This window comes from Pristiophorus japonicus, chromosome 8 (genome assembly GCF_044704955.1).
Source record: "Pristiophorus japonicus isolate sPriJap1 chromosome 8, sPriJap1.hap1, whole genome shotgun sequence".
In the NCBI taxonomy this organism is placed as follows: Eukaryota; Metazoa; Chordata; class Chondrichthyes; family Pristiophoridae; genus Pristiophorus; species Pristiophorus japonicus.
In genome coordinates this window covers 193,159,348-193,167,766 of record NC_091984.1, presented here as the reverse complement: position 1 = coordinate 193,167,766, position 8,419 = coordinate 193,159,348, and positions in this window count along the sequence as shown.

Here is an 8,419-nt window from a genome sequence, read left to right as displayed (position 1 = left end):
AGTGGAGACTGGAGATTGAACGTCCAACCTTTATGGTCTGTATAATTCAGTTACTCATTAGATAATCTCGCTGAGCTATGTGGGGAGCCCATGGCCCTCAGACGTTACTAGGATTACATTTGTGTTTATTGTTGCCCTGAAATTTATAGGTGAACTATTTATAAAGTAAATACATGGCCATCCCAATGATGATAAATCAGTAGCATTTATTTATTATCTACACATCTCAACCATGCCACTAGCTACATATTTTTTGCATTTAGAACAACGGAGGTATCAGTATTCCTGTCTTGGCTGAATGCCCAGACCCAACATTTGGCTGCAGTTCCTGAACAACTGGGGGTTGTGATTGTGAACTTACCAGAAGAAGCAGTGTTAGTGGAGCCCTTGGAGAAAATGACAGTTTATGAATGTAATATAACTACTTCAGCAGCTACAGTAATTCTGTCCTCCCACGCTGGGGATTGTGAAGGACAGCTGAAAAGGACCGGCAGTCCATATCAGCAGAAAAGGATGAAGAGGGAGTCCAGGTGGTCATCAACTCTGTCAGCACATTCAATTGAGTGGTGAGATGCTTGTTCAATCCTGACACCTCAGTGGTCGGTTCAGTCACAGAGAACCGAAATTATCTGCAACTAATCCATATCAGCTGTAATCTTTCTCAAATCTGTGCAGACCCTCTGTTTAATCCATCATAAATTGGATAGAGATGCTTAAATTAACTGTAGCTCTGTGATGGTAAGATGGTCTTCTTTTAGTTCCATTGGCAGATATCAGCTGTGAAGAGAAGGCATTCGGAGGATTGTCGTACCTCAAAAGCATCTATTTTGTCCTGCACAAGCGGAGGAGTTCAGTACACATCTGACCACCCCAGTGGAACTTGGTCAATTCTCACTGAATAAAAACAGTTTGTAGTTTCACCTACACCTGGCTACTTTAGACCCAGAAGGACCACCTTCATAGAATCATAGAATATTACAGCACAGAAGGAGGCCATTCAGTCCATTGTGGCCACGCTGGCTCTCTGAAAGAGCTATCCAATAAGTTCCATTCCCCTGCTCTCCTTGGCCTGGCAAATGTTTTCATCTCTAAGGTGTGAAGATACATCAAAATGTTTTTTTTAATTCTAGGCGTAGTCTGATCAAGAAAACAATACAACTATCAGATCATTTGCATAGCTATTTTGATCATAGGGGATGAATTTTCACTTTTACTAGTGGACAGAAAAAGCAAAAATTCACCTTATGGAGGCAAGATTTTATTTAGTTACTAAGGCCCCGAAAATCCATTTTCACTGGTGTTCTGCTCTGCAGGTTGCAGTTCCTCAATCCTGTCCAGCACAGACCCAACCATAAATCGTGAGGTCAACTCATTTGAGTATGTACTGTCATTGGCTGAGTGCAGCTCTTGTGTAACACTGGAGTACTATGCTGGAGGGGAATGGCAATTGCAGTTGAAGGCCTTTAACAAGCCTAAAATGACTGAACTAGTGCCCTACCAAAGAAGTGCTGGAAATGATGTGAAATTTTGACAGCTACATCTTTTAAAGGACAATATATATTTTCAGTGCATGCCCTATTTATTCTATGGAATATCATAAAGTTTGGATGTTGTGATCATATCAATATGGGAAAAATATAGATAAAGATTTTACCTTACACACTATAACAGCCTATTGAATTATTTTTCACCAACGTGCTGGGGCAGCCCTCTGCTGTCTTTCTTTCGTGACAGAGCATAAAGCTTCACAGGCTGCTGAAGGTGCTATGTTGATTGCAGCATGTATCATTGTGTTTGACGGCACTGCCAGTGCTGTTTCTCCCAGTGGATCCATTACCCTTACATCCTTCCTGGTCACCTGACTACTCTGTACTGGAGGCAAATCTGCACTCTATCCATGGATCATAGTAGGGGACAAGACACTGTGGAGCTGCTGGTCCTTTCCCAGTGACTTTGATGGACTTCTTAATGATGACAAGCTTCTCTTTATTCTGTATGCAGACATCATTAAATGCTTTCATAGAGTACTTTCCAATCCTCTTCAATTGGGAGACTGCACTATTTTGATGGTTATTGCATGTCAGACTTTTTACCTTTCTTCCTTCCTGGCTGGCTGCCATGGGGGGGGGGCAAAAGATACATCTCCACATTCTCAATGGTAAGGTGTACCTCTGCTTCTCTAATATACTGTCGACAGTGTTGTTCAATTCCACACAGCCCAACCTTTTGTTTGCCTCTTATGCCATGCAATCAATTCTTAAAGCATTTGAATCATGAGCATATTGTTAGTCCTTCATTAATCTCATTTTTTATTAACTACATTTTGCACAAAGCAACTTATAGTGCATGTTGTTCAAAACATGAGAGCGCATCCGAGATTGGCATCAAAACTGTAAATCAGAATAAGGCAGCGAACAGTACAGGAAAGGTAAATCTGCCACACTACCTCAAAGTAATTCATGACTGTAGGAGAAGGTGATTTAGACTGGAACAATTGCACGGCAGATTTAGAACTGATGTCAGGATCGGGTTGTCAATGTTGGTTGGATGTATTCCAGGAGGTCTTATCATATGACCTCCTGCCTCCGACCACCCCACTCTCTGCTCCGACATTGGTCCCCCAACATGTCCAGCCCTGTGGCGCATCATCATTCCATGCCACATGGAAACCAGACCAACCCTCCATACCTGATTGGATACTTCCTGACTGTTCATCGAACAGCATTTTATTCCCCATCTCCAACATTATTACAACCAATCAACAAAAGTGTTCAAAGAAAATGAAAAAGCACCATAGTTTTCAGATTTTTCTCCTGGTCTGCTTGCTGTGTCTGGGAAATTAATCTTTAATTTCTGGAGACTCCAGGACAATCCTGGAGGCTTGGCAGCCCTGTGGCAGGAAGTTGTTCACACAAATAGTGATCGAAGTACAGAATAGACTTTCAGCTCAGGTAGAGCGGGCTAAGTTCCTGAAATCATTTGAGAAGCAGCTGGTTGATGTATAAGGGGGAGGGAATGGGGGGATGATAATGCATTCCGAGCAGTGCAGCACCTGTACCGCTGTCCTTTGGGCACTACACATATGTGAGGGGCAAGTTGCAATGGCAGCTCATTTACTCGGTGGTCCTGGCTCTCAGCGCTGATGTGGTGGGAGCACCCAGAGGTCAGGGCAGATTCCCTCTCAAAGAGCTGCTGGTTGTCCTTAAAGTCAACCTGCAGGAGGTGATATTTCATAGGCAGTCCCTCGGAATTGAGGAAGACTTGCTTCCACTCCCAAAGTGAGTTATTTGATGGCTGAACAGTCCGATATGAGAGCCACAGACTCTGTTACAGGTGGGACAGACATTCGTCGAGGGAAGTGGTTTGTTGCGCGCTCCTTCCGCTGCCTGCGCTTGGCCTCTTCATGCTCTTTGTGTTGAGACTCGAAGAGCTCAATGCCCTCCCGGAAAGACTTTCTCCACCTCGGGCGGTCTTCGGCCAGGGTCTCCGAGGTGTCAGTGGTGATGTCGCACTTTACCAGGGAGGCTTTGAGGGTGTCCTTATAACATTTCCGCTGTCCTCCTTTGGCTCGTTTACCACGAAGGAGCTCCGCATAAAGCATTTGCTTAGGGAGTCTCGTATCTGGCATGTGAACTATGTGGCCTGCCCAGCGAAGCTGATCATGTGTGGTCAGTGCTTCAATACTGGGGATGTTAGCCTGGTCGAGGACACTGATCTTGGTGCGCCTGTCCTCCCAGGGGATTTGCAGGATCTTGCGGAGACATCATTGGTGATATATCTCCAGCGATTTGAGGTGCCTTCTATACATCGTTCATGCCTCAGATTCATACAGGAGGGCGGGTATTACTACAGCCTTATAGACCATGAGCTTGGTGGTAGATTTGAGGGCCTGGTCATCAAACACTCTTTTCCTCAGATGGCGCACTGGAGGCGGTATTGGATCTCCGCGTCAATGTCTGCCTTTGTTGATAAGAGGCTCCCGAGATATGGGAAATGGTCCACGTTGTCCAGGGCCACGCTGTGGATCTTGATGATTGGAGGGCAGTTCTGAGCGGCGGTGACAGGCTGGTGGAGAACCTTTGTCTTACGGATGTTAAGCGTGAGGCCCATGCTTTCATATGCCTCAGTGAATACATTGACTATATCCTGGAGTTCTGCCTCTGAATGTGCGCAGACGCAGGCGTCGTCCACATACTGCAGCTCAACGACAGAGGTTGGGGTGATCTTGGACCTGGCCTGGAGGCGGCATAGGTTAAACAGTTTCTCACTGGTTCTGTAGTTTAGTTCCACTCCAGCGGGGAGCTTGTTGATTGTGAGGTGGAGCATGGTGGCAAGAAAGATTGAGAAGAGGGTTGGAGCGATGACGTAGCCCTGTTTGACCCCGGTCCGGACGAGGATTGGGTCTGTAATGGATCCGTTGGTAAGGATCACGGCCTGCATATCATCATGAAGCAGGCAGAGGATGTTGACAAACTTTTGGGGGCATCTGAAATGGAGGAGGACGCTCCATAGACCCTCACTGTTGACAGTGTCAGAGACCGTTGTAAGATCGAAAAAGGTCATGTATAAGGGCTGGCGTTGCTCCCTGCATTTTTCCTGCAGCTATCGCGCTGCAAAGATCATGTCTGTTGTGCCCCAGAGGGCACGAAATCTGCACTGTGAGTCCGGGAGGAGCTCCTCGGCCACAGGGAGAAGACGGTTGAGGAGAACTCGAGCGACAACTTTCCCAGTGGCTGATAGCAGGGAGATTCCCCTGTAGTTGCCGCAGTCGGACTTGTCCCCTTTAAATGGCTGGTGGCTGAACAGCTCACTCAGTGGTAATGCTTTAGAAATCCTGCTGTAGGAAATCCTGCAGCAGATAGGCTTTATTTGGCGAAGAGGATAGCCTTGCAATAAATAGATCAGAGAGCACACAAATACAGTCTCATCTGTGGCCTGGAAACTGGACGCAGGTGAGGAAGACATTTGCTGTTGTGTGTAAGATTCCTAAGAGTGTAAACACGTGGCTACATGCTAATATGTTGCCTTGAAAAGCACCTTTATTGATCATCTTTGTAGATTTAGTGCACCATCAGAAGCATGGGAGGAGGCTCATGTGGAGCATAACAACTGGCATGGACCTGTTGGGCTGAATGGCCTATTTCTGTGCTGTAAATACTATGTACTAAGTAATCACACAGAGAGAATGTGGTGGTGCACTTTGCCAACTGTTTATCTTTCTAAATGCACAAGGCATGCTCATGTTCTTCCACGGCAGTGTGTTATGTTGTTGACCTGTAATTTGTGGTCAGTATGATGGTGAACTGGTAGCATTTGCCATCATTCCACCATTGAAACTGACTGCAACTTCGGGATTTGGCTCATGCGAAGTTGCAGTCAGTCATTGATAGCTCTGAAACAGGCTGCGCTGCGCCCCCTGCCCCCACCCACACACACAGCTTTTAAAAAAAAGTTTGTCCATCTTTATTTCAGCTTTGCCTTTTCCCCATGTGAGAGCCCCAATCTTTGCTTTGCTCTCTCTAACTATTTGAAAAAGTTAGAATTTTAAGAGCTTACCCACTTCTGTGTTTGCTGTCTGTGAGAACACTGCCTTTTGATTGGCTGTTTCAGCAGGCTGTTGATGTCACAGCAGTTCGCACAAGGGGATCCCCACTACAGTCCGTTGGTTTGAATTGAAGGTCAGAAAACCCGAAGTTCTCGACACAGGGATCACGAGATCACCGTGTGAAGCGTACTTTGGGGCTAACAGTGCACGCCTTCGCTTCGCTGCTGACCACAAATACTGGGCCATTATATCAAAGTTCCGACCATGCCTCCCTTTCGTGTGACAAGCACCAAGTGAAATGTCAGCATCTGGCTCTTTAATGTTCACACACTCACATAAAGGAGTGGCTTTGGATGGCACACATCTTCTCTCACATTTCTATTTCCCAAGCTGTGTCGCTTTTATATCTATTTGCGGGAAGGCTGCACATATTAAGTGAACAAGTGCAAGTGAAATTGAAGACACCACAACCAGTTAGTATGAAGAGTTGATCAGCTGCTGATTTCAGAGATTCAGACCATGTAACTCCTGCCGAGGCATCAACACTTCATGGAGCCAAGTAGCCTGTGTCGATAGGGTCATCTGAGCAGTGTTGCGTGACTGTCTAATCGAGCTGCAGACCACCACAACAACTGTGGCTACTCCAGGAGAACGGTAGGAGTTAAAGGAGTTGTCTCTCAGGGTGATGCCACATCTGTAACAGCCACCGTCCTGCTCAAATGGCAACAGATGTGTTTAAGAGCTTATCGGCCTAGGTATCCATGGCCTCAAGATTCATGGCTCCCGAATTGCAGTGCTATCTCCTTCCCCAGCTTAAGGAGGTGCTAGGTTACCTCCATCCCTTGACCATGCACTGACATGCAGCAGCCATCGTTCTCCTCACACTGCGAAGGCACTTGGGATAACTGGAATTGTAATATGTCCCGAGACTTCATTTGAGGTGGGGAGAATAAGATAGTTGGGAATGCCGGCTGTTTTCATGATGCAGGGAAATAGCCAAAAGGACCATGTCAGTGTCAGCTGTGGCTCAGTGGGTAGCGCTCTCGTCTCTCAGTCAGAAGGTTGTGGGTCCACATCCCACTCCAGGGACTTGAGCACAAAAATCCAGGCTGACACTCCAGTGCAGAACTGCGGGAGCATTGCACTGTCAGAGGTGCTGTCTGTTGGATGAAACATTAAACCGAGGCCCCGTCTCAGGTGGATGTAAAAGATCTTATGGCACTATATATTCCTGGTGTCCTGGCCCATATTTATCCCTCAATCAACAGAACAAAAACAGATTATCTGTGTTATGTATGGAGAAAGAGTCAGACTGAACACTGTGAGCTCAAAGTAAAGTGTGACCGTAGTCTTTTATTGCAGGTCTCCGGAGTGCCTCTCCAACCTGTGAGGCCTCCTTAAATTACTGCGCTCCCAAGGGATTATGGGATTCCTTGGGACTCCAGGAGTTGAGCCATCTGGTGGCTGTACAGAGTAAATACGAGTTTACATATATAACACTCTCCCCCCAACAGTGCAACAATTCACAATGTGAGTCGATCTGGGGCCCCTCCTGCCCCGGTTGATCGCTTGGTGTGAAAGCTGATATTGTTGAATCATTTGTTAGGCCCTCGCTGGCCTGCTGCGCAACTGGCCTTGCTGGGCTGCCCAGTGTGTTGGGCCCTGCTGGGCTGCTGCGGATGACGGGCTCTGCTTCATGGCCAACCGTGGTGCCAGTTGCCACTGGTGTGTATGTTGGGGGATCAAAAAAGGTAGGGTCCAAGGTGGGTTGCTCAGGATAGTCTGTGAATCTGAGCCTGATCCGGTCCAAGTGTTTCCGGTAAATGAGTCCATTGGAAAGTTTGACCCGAAACACCCTGCTCCCCTCTTTGGCCACGACAGTGCCTGGAAGCCACCTGGGACCCTGTCCATAATTCAATAAAAATACAGGATCATTGATTTCAATCTCGCGTGACACATTTGTGCTATCATGGTATGCATTTTGTTGAAGCCGCCCGTTCTCTACCTGTTTAAGTAGATTAGGGTGAACTAACGAGAGCTTTGTCTTAAGTGTTCTTTTCATGAGCAGTTCAGCAGGTGGGATTCCAGTGAGCGAGTGGGGTCTCGTGCGGTAGCTGAGCAGGACTCGGGATAGGCGAGTCTGCAGTGAGCCTTCCATTACCCTCTTCAAGCCTTGCTTGATGATTTGCACTGCTCTCTCTGCCTGACCATTGAACACTGGTTTAAACGGGGCAGATGTGACATGTTTGATCCCGTTACGGATCATGAATCCTTTGAACTCAACACTGGTAAAACATGGCCCGTTGTCGCTCACCAGGACATCGGGTAGGCCGTGTGTGACAAACGTGGCCCGCAGGCTTTCAGTAGTGGCAGCGGATGTGCTAGCTGACATTATCTCACATTGAATCCACTTGGAATACGCGTCTGGAACCACAAAGAACATTTTACCCAAGAATGGGCCTGCATAGTCGACATGTATCCTAGACCATAGTTTGGAGGGCCAAGATCATAAACTTAGTGGCGCCTCCCTGGGTACATTGCTTAACTACGAGCATGTATTACATCAGTGGACGCAGGACTCTAAGTCCACATCGATACCGGGCCACCACACGTGGGATCTGGCTATCACTTTCATCATTACGATGCCTGGGTGGGTACTGTGGAGGTCATTGATGAAGATGTCTCTCTGCCCTTCTTGGGGACCACTACTCGATTGCCCCACAGAAGGCAGTCTGCCTGTATAGACATTTCATCTTTGCGCCGCTGGAACGGCTTTATCTCTTCCTGCATTTCCACTGGGACACTGGACCAGTTCCCGTGAAGCACACAGCCTTTGACTAGAGATAATAAGGGTTCCTGGCTCGTCCAGGTTTT